The sequence below is a fragment of the Salvelinus sp. IW2-2015 genome, unplaced genomic scaffold, assembly GCF_002910315.2.
Source record: "Salvelinus sp. IW2-2015 unplaced genomic scaffold, ASM291031v2 Un_scaffold4467, whole genome shotgun sequence".
Classification (NCBI taxonomy): Eukaryota; Metazoa; Chordata; class Actinopteri; order Salmoniformes; family Salmonidae; genus Salvelinus; species Salvelinus sp. IW2-2015.
Genome location: NW_019945737.1, coordinates 48,858 through 58,098, shown reverse-complemented (window position 1 = coordinate 58,098; position 9,241 = coordinate 48,858). Strand labels below are relative to the sequence as shown.

At 43.3% G+C, this 9,241-nt stretch overlaps 1 pseudogene; it reads left to right on the top strand.

Annotated features, from left to right (window-relative positions):
- The first annotated feature begins 2,787 nt into the window (after positions 1 to 2,787).
- The window catches only part of LOC112077348 (protein lifeguard 1-like), a 10,088-nt pseudogene continuing 3,634 nt past the window's right edge, over positions 2,788 to 9,241 (top strand).

Here is a 9,241-nt window from a genome sequence, read left to right as displayed (position 1 = left end):
AAAAGAGAGAGATATTTATTACTTTCACTTGAATCACTGAAGAAGAAACAAATCTTGGTTTGGTGTCCTCTAAACATTAACTCTCCAACTGGAGAGATTCTGAGGCTTGCTGATTACATAAACCCCCTCCTCTGCAGAGATTCTGAATCTTGCCTGATTTACATAAATCCCCCCTCTTGAGAGATTCTGATCTTGCTGATTTACATTATCCCCTCTCTTGAGAAATTCTGAATCTTGCCTGATTACATAATCCCCCTCTCTTGAAGAGATTTCTGAATCTTGCTGATTACATAATCCCCTCGTCTTGAGAGATTCTGAGGCTTGTGATTAAATATCCCCCTCTCTTGAGAGATCTGAATCTTGCTGATTACATTTTCCCCCCTCTCTTTAATTAATGTAGATGACCTCTGAAAACATGAACCTGCTATGTTCCTAGAATGGTAAAAGTAGGGGAACTCTATCCCCTGATGTACACATTCCCAAATGGCTCCCTACATATTCCCTATAGTCGGTCCCTGGTTTAAAAATAGTGGCACTACATAGGGAATAGGGTGGCCAAATTTGGATGTAGTCTAATCTCTCAACCCTTCTAAGCAGGGTCCTTGGTCTGCAACTTGTCCCGCCAACAAAAGTCTCTCTGACAGCTACAACTCTCCACTGAGTATTTCATCGAGAACATCATCAGTTGAGCCAATTGTGAAATATCATACCGTATCATCTTTACCATACCCTGATGATAAACATCCACGCTTCAATTCTATTAACACACTCTACATAATTGAAGTACACCATATACTGTAATACAGAAACCTATTTTAAATGGGGCTTTGACTTCATTCATGGTGTGAATCTTATGAGATAGTTTGATTGGTTGATTGGTTCCTACATGACATTCCCTGCTGTGGTGTCAGTCACGGAAGAGCAGCTTTAAAGGTTAGCGTGTGTGTGTGTGTGTGGTGTGTGTGTGTGTGTGTGTGTGTGTGTGTGTTGTGGTGTGGTGTGTGTGTGTGTGTGTGTGTGTGTGTGTGTGTGTGTGTGTGTGGATGATGGCAACCAGGCCAGGAACAAATGAAAGCGCAAAGACCTGGGCCCGGCGGGCCCCCCGACTTGGACCAGATCAGACAGACAGAGAGGATCCTGGGAATCCTGTTTCCACCTGATTTAGAATCCCTTTTGAATTCCAGGCAAATCGCGAACTTCAATGTGGGAATAACAGTTAAGACCACTGATGGGCACGTTTTAGTCACCCAATTAGTCTGTTTACGTGGAATAGAGGACATGGTTAATAATCGTGTTCTATCTGCATTTAAGAGTTACAAACGAATACATATGTAACGATATGGGGCGAGGGGCACGGTCCTAAACGTTATACTGTTTACACTACTTTTTGGTTCATTCATGGGGAGATACATTTGTTGAGGCCCGGAGTTGGTCACGCTTGTCCCCATTTTACGAAACAGCTGAACCCTAATTCAGGCAGACAGAAGCTGCAAGAATGTCACCCTGTCAGGCCTCAGTGTCTGAGGTGTGTGCGGCACAGGGAGGACAGGTGGTGGCCCACAAGGCCCCCTCAGTGCAAAGGAACATAAAGATAGAAGGAGTCTCTTTATATCTGTGCCATAATAGTGTCTTTGACAGCATGGGCAAGTGGAATTTAGGCTACAACCCCAGGAATCCCCACCTAGTTGACTACTTTAACTACTTTAAAATGGCGGAAGCATGCTGGAAGCCCTCATGGTGCTGCCCATGCTAAAACTGTCTTTTGTCCACTAGAGGCCTCTATCATACTCAATGGGAAGGAGGAACAACAAAAGCCTTCTTGTGTTTTGTAAACAAGACCCATGATAATGTCTTCATTTCTCCATTCTGATCAACGTGAGAAAGAGTTAGACTAGGTCAGTGTCCTTGAATTCAACTAAATGCTGAGCTTGTGGTCAGTTCATTGAATTAGTTGTGTTAATATTAAGCACCCTGATGCCAAGACTGGGATTAATTGAAGAACACAGAGTTGTAGATGATTGAAGAACACAGAGTTGTAGGCGAGAAAGCTGAGGTCAGTGTGTGTGTGTGTGGTGTGTGTGTGTGGTGTGTGTGGTGTGTGTGTGTGTGTGTGTGTGTGTGTGGTGTGTGTGTCAGATGTGACATGCTGACATCTAGTGGACATTTGGCCTCGGATCACTTTTACTTAAAAAAATGTTTTAATAAACTGGCCACCTAATGTATTAACCTCATAAATAAACAAAAAAGGTATTATTGGAAGTACTTGTTAAAGGCCCAGTGCAGTCAAAAACATGATTTCCATGTATTTATATTATATTTCCAGGTTGGAATAATACTGTGAAATTGTGAAAATAATGATAATGCTCTTTAAGTGTAAGAGCTGTTTGAAAAGTGGGATGTTGTGGTGGGATGGAGTTTTGGTGGTGACATCACCACGTGGTACATTTGTTGACGTGATACATCTGTTGACCAATAAGAAAGAAGTTCCAAACCTCTCTGCCAATAACAGATCGTTTTCAGTTTTCTCCTACCCACTCAGACCACTCCCAGACAGTCCTTGCAAAATTGTTGTTTGAGAAATTTCTCTTTGCTAAGAAGCAGTCACAGTAAGGTCCTTAATTGTTACGCATAAATGATTTAATATAGAAAAACGGCTGTATTGGCCCTTTAACGATCAAGTTTTAATATTTACTCATCATTGGCCCTATGTTGACATGTGGGCGAGCCCGCGCGCCGCCAGATGGCGCTATTTTCCTCACGTCTTTTGTAATTGTCACGTAAGGAATAGTCACGTCATCTGATGGCAGCAGGGCTAACAGCGTGCCACAGTTCATTCGAGAAATGACGTGCCTCACGCGGGCGCGCATGACCTCTTGGACTGAAATATGTAACACAGGATTTAGCGAACAAAATATCGCCTACCGAAAAGGAAAGTAATTTTCTTCTTTCCTTTATAGCTGTTCACACGACTGTATTTCAAACTGGGAGCAACTTGGAAAACGCTTACGGAAAACGTTCAAACTTCATCCACGGAGAATACCGGTAATGTGAGACTGAGTTGTTTGTTACAGTGGGATTTATATATATATATTGTACAGCCTGTTATAGTTTTCCACTTCTACAAAACAACAACGGTTGTCTATTGCGCAGTAATGGTTCTCCACAGCCGTAGTTTAGTCGACTAAACTGATCCTAGCTCAACTCAACTCATGATTCTTGTAACAGTGAAAGTTATTATTGGTAGAAGGGTGCAATTGCGGCCCGAAATTCGGGGCGTTCCTGCATCTGCACCTCTCAATATAATATACAAACGTATGTGGACACCCCTTCAAATGAGTGGATTCGGCTATTTCAGTCACATCCATTGCTGTCAGGTGTATACAATCACACAGCCATGCAATCTTCATAGACAAACATTGGCAGTAGATTTTTTTACATTTAACTAGGCAAGTCAGTTAAGAACAAATTCTAATTTACAATGACGGCCTATCGGGGAACAGTGTGTTAACTGTCTTGTTAACGAGAAGAACGACAGATGTTTACCTTGTCAGCAAACTTTCGGGTTACTGGCCCACCGCTCTAACCCCTACCTGCTTCCCCCATAGAAAGACCTTACTGAAGAGCTCAGTGACTTTCAACATGGCACTGTCATAGGATGCCACCTTTCCAACAAGTCAGTTCATCAAATTTCTGCTCTGGTCAACTGTAAGTGCTGTTATTGTGACGTGGAAACGGCTCAGCCGCGAAGTGGTGGGACATAAAAGTCCACAGAACGGGACTGCCAAGTGCTGAAGCGCAGCATGTAAAAATCTGTCCTTGGTTGCAACACACACTACCGAGTTCCAAACTGCCTCTGGAAACAACATTAGCACAATAACTGTTTGTCGGAAGTTTCATGGAATATGTTTTAATGGCCGAGCAGCCAAACCTAAGATAKACATGCYCAACGTCAAGCGTCAGCTGGAGTGGTGTAAAGCTCGCTGCGATTGGAAATGCGTTTTCTGGCGTGATGAATCACACTTCACCATCTGGCAGTCCGACGGACGAATCTGGGTTTGGTGGATGCCAGGAGAACGCTACCTACCCGAATGCATAGTGCCAACTGTAAAGTTTGGTGGAGGAGGATTAATGGTCTGGGTCAGTTTTTCATGTTTTAGGCTAGGCCCCTTACTTCCAGTGAAGGGAAATATTAACTCTACAGCATACAATGACATTCTAGACGATTCTGTGCTTCCAACTTTGTGGCAACAGTTTGGGGAAGGCCCTTTCCTCTTTCAGCATGACAATGCCCCGTGCATAAAAGTGAGGTCTATACAAAAATGGTTTGTCGATCATTGTGGAAGAACTTBACAGGCCTGCAGAGCCCTGACCTCAACCCRATCGAACACCTTTAGGATGAATTGGAACGCCAACTGCGAGCCAGGCCTAATCGCCCAACATCAGTCCCGGACCTCACTAATGCTCTTGTGGCTGAATGGAAGCAAAACCCCACAGCAATGTTCCAACATCTAGTGGAAAGCCTTCACAGAAGAGTGGAGGCTGTTATAGCCGCAATGGGGGACCAACTCCATATTAATGCCCATGATTTTGGAATGAGATGTCCGACGAGCAGGTGTCCATATACTTTTGGTCATGTAGTGTACTTCTAATGGTACTTTTTTAAAGCTAGGACTCCGGTACAGTGGGGTGACGGTAACGCACCATAACGTTGGATGCCAACCGTTGATAAKCCCGACAGAAGAGGCGGGGGCAACAACGCTGGTTGCTAGCTAGCTAGGACTCCGGTACACATCAGGCGGGATAGGTAGCTAGCTAGCTAACGATAGCTAGGACTCTGGTACACAGCAGGCGGGGGCGACAAAGGTAGCTAGTTATGATACCGGAGCTAAGCAGCTAACTTCGAAGCAGTGTGCGGAAGCATGTATCACTATCAGAAGTGCGTCATCATCAATTACGTCCGAAGCTTAGTTTGATCATGTGCTTTTTCAAACGGTGTGTTGCAAAATGCGAGATCCCACTGATTTGGCCATTGTCGCTGCTTTCAAACACTGACCTGGACACAGCACTTTACAAATTTTATAGGTTTAGGCATTCTCTGTTCAAAAGTGTTAACCTGACTGGTAAGTTTAGCAGGTAGAGTATGGAACATTCAGGGACGTTGAGGGATTGGAGGTCGAAACCCGAATGAAGGAACACAATTTAAGGAGAGAGAAAAAAAAGTGAAACCACACTTTTCTGGCTAGTTAAATAATTTGTTTTATTTAGTATAATATAATCATTCTGTCTTCAAGCATCCATAAATAATGCCAACAGACTCTGTTTGTTTTTTAAAATGTTTTTTGAAGGCAAAAGGGAAGGCATGATGTGACACCTGGATATCCAACGGATTTATAGGCTACTAAACCAAGGATTTACTGCCACACCACGGAGTTTTGATGAAAACAGTGGAGAAAAAAACATCTGATAATCACACCGCTATTTATTGCTGAACAGCAAGATGTTACTAATGTGCATTGTGAACAGATAATGAAGCTCCCAGTAATTGACCCTTTCGGCACAATTTGGTGAAAGCGGTGAACTTCAGAAAGCCTCGATTACCCAGCTAACTAGAGATTAACGTTCCTGCAAGATGGAACCAGGGTTGCCAGATCTAGCTCAATGTAAATGTAATGTATAGCCAATGACCCTGAAGCCTGTGATCTACCCCCCCAAAAAAATGTTGCAGCAATGAGAGGAGTTGCCACATTTATTCAATAAATCCTTTTCCAGGCTAAGAAGCAAAATATGGTTTTCCATCAAAATAATAATTATTGCGAGTTTAAGAATATGGTACAAGAGAAGATACATTTCCCTTATTAAACTCTCCAGATCATTTTCATCAATCGGATGTCAATTTAACTTGTTTAGACTGCGGTATGCTTAGAAGCCAAATAGGATGGGGCGCGATGAGGTGTGGTATATGGACTGTTCTTAAGACATAGCCTTTAGCCATGGTATATTGGCCATATACCACAAACCCCTGATGTGCCTTATTTCCATTATAAACTGGTTACCAACATAATTAGAACTGTAAAACGTTTTTGTCATTCCCGTGGTAAACGTCTGATATACCATGGCTTTCAAACAATCAGCATTCGGGGCTCAAACCACTTAGTTAATAATTGTAAATATAAACTGGGTGGTTAGAGCCCCGAATGCTGATTGGCTGACAGCCGTGGTATATCAGACCGTGTACCACGGGTATGACAAAACATGTGTTTTTACTGGTCTAATTACATTGGTAACCAGTTTCTAATAGCAATAAGGCACCTCAGGGGTTTGTGGTAGATGGCCAGTATACCACGGCTAAGGGCTGTATCCAGGCACTCCGTCATTCGTAAGAACAGCCCTTAGCCGTGGTATATTGACKKWATACCAKACCCCCTTGTGCCTTATTTCTTAAATATATCCCGTTTGCGCATGTGGATAACTATATAGATAAACCCAACAGGAGGGTTTGAGTGATGAATATTGAACAGAGGATCTCAATCTCTGTGTTAGAAACACTTGGATTATCTTCTACAAAGGAATGTCAGGCAATTRTCTGGTAATTGTGCAGTTATTATGTGCCAGATGTTAAGACTACAAACTGTTATAAATGGCCTATTTTGGAGATTGACTTGTTATTTCAAGAACTGAGCATGAGTAAAACCCTTCGCTTGATAAGGTTATCCATAAGAAAGTCGACATTAGAATGCAGTTTATTTTAAACCACCTCTGAGCAAATTTATCTAAAGAGCTCTCGTGCGCCTAGTAGTTTCCATGCTTTGTCGCCGTTATATCAGTTCTAGAGCGTTAATGATTTATGGAATAAATGGTCATTATGGAGGCACCTCTAAATAGCTTGGTAAAAGTTGTCAACGACGTGCTTGTGTGCTGCTCTGTCTCCGTGTCTCTGCTGCATACTCTCTCAACCAGTGCTCTCACATACACTCAACGCTTCACTTCACTCACTCACTCACTCACTCACCTCACTCACTCACTCACTCACTCACGTAACTCTAGCCTATCACAGTCAGGAAATATATATTGTTTAAGAGAAATGCATGGCGGCGCAATGCGATTTAGAAGTATCCCAAAATCCCTCCACCCGGACCAATACATTTTCACTCCTGACATCGTTTTCAAAGTAGCCCAATTAGCAGGAAAATATCAAACATGGCAACCCTGGATGGAACGTAAAACCAGATAGTTGACAGGATGTATAAATATGAATCATCCGGTTGGTGTTTCCATTCACTGAGAGGAAGCCAGTGGCCAGAAGTGGCTCTTGGCTCTGCCCGCCTCCTGCTTGTTCTGCCCACTATGATTCATTTGGAAACGACAGGCTCTGATCTGTCTTGTTAGTTATCACAATATTTGATACCGGCAGACAGTTCCCTTAGCCCTCGAAAACTCTGATAATACTTTTATTTCCCTTTTGACCCACATTGGAATCGCTTGACAATCAGGGGAAATCCAGAATATCAAGTGTCACACAAGAATAAGATGGCGTGCTCGAGGGGGGGGGGCGTTTATGCAGGACCAATGGAATGCTTGATGGGGGCGTTCCTGCAGTTGCAGGAATGCCCACATGCAGGAACGCCCCTAATTGCAGGCCGCAATCACACCATTTGGACATTCTTGTGAACAGTCTAGTTAGAGGCGGGACAGGGAGGGATACTTTAAAGTTGTTACCCTGCCTCCAACTCGCTCCGTTAACCATAGTTAATTTTTAGTGACTGATCAACAGTCACAGTTTATTTTTGGTTATATTATTTTGAGCTCTTACGTTGTAATGAATAGCACACTGCTGTTTGCTTATCATTGTTCTAATCTAGATAGTTTTCTGAATCATGGCTCTCTCTCMCCCTCGTGATGCACAGTTATTACAGGGTGGATAGAGTATTCCCTGCTCCAGTATCTGTGCATTAGAGAAGCCTCTAAACGGATTCAAACTCCCATTAGACAGCTCTGCAAGCGATCTTACCGAATAGGGAGTTTCGCTCAGCAGCTATGTTCATTTCCTCCCGTTACGGCCTGTATGTACTTCCAAAACACGTCTAAATAAAAATACAAGCAACCAAAAAAAGGTCATTCTTAGCACRTCCAATGTATTGAGATGTTGTATACTTTCTGTTTGTGGCAGTATGAGTGCTGAGTATGAGTGCTGAGTATGCATGTTCTTTGCTTGTACATTTTTATTTATACCTTTTTTGGAAGTACATACCGGCCATAYCGGGAGTAAATTRAGATTTGTGGTCAGTAAGGAACATATTTTGACATGATGCTTGCAGAGCTGTCTAATGGGAGTTTGAATGTGAGCTTCCTGGGCGTTGGAGAGGAGACCATCATACTCATTGTCGACATCTCTAATGCACAGATACTGGGGCAGGTATCCCCTAGGGATACCAGGATGGACTTTGGTCTCCTTTTAAAACCCCTTTTTAGATTAGATTATYTACTCTTAAAACCTTTACCATCCTAACCTACTAAGATACCTACTAGGATCCTAACCACCTACCTGACTAGGTGAAAAATTGATGTGCCCTTGAGCAAGGCACTTAACCCTAATTGCTACTGTAAATTGCTCTGGATAAGAGCTTCTGCTAAATGACTAAAATGTCAAAAGTAACCTTTGTCATTCGTCATCATGTGTCTCTGTCTCTAGTGCCCTGTTTCTACAGTCCAGACAAGATCAACACTTCTTGAACCCCTCTCCTAGTGAGAGGAACAGACCTAGTGATGTCCCAACCTGACAAGAATATCTATTCTTCATTGGAGGGGGGCATCCAGCCCCCAAATGTAGGCTTTGGGCAGCCAAGCCCACCAGGATATGGGATGCCCTTAAGGCCCCAACACGCAGGGAATCCGAACCCATTTGGGGGGCCAGGGCCTGCTTCCAGGGGGGATCCCCCTTCCCCACGCCTGGGGATTTGGTCAGCCCATGTACTCAGGGTCGGGAACCCAGGATATGGCACTGTCCACGCTGTACGCTCCATGCTGGGGCTACGGTCAGGGTTTGGACAACCCAAATCATGGTGAGTACTTCAAGTGTTAAAGGATGTTCACTCAAACTATCTTTTAGTCATTTGTTCATTAGTCCACAAAATGATGCATGACAGCAGTGAAGTTTTCAAGATGGAGCTCTTTCAGTACGGAGCAAAAAAATGTGTGTTATCCAGTCATCATGATGGAATAGAAGGGTCATTGGAAGTGTTTT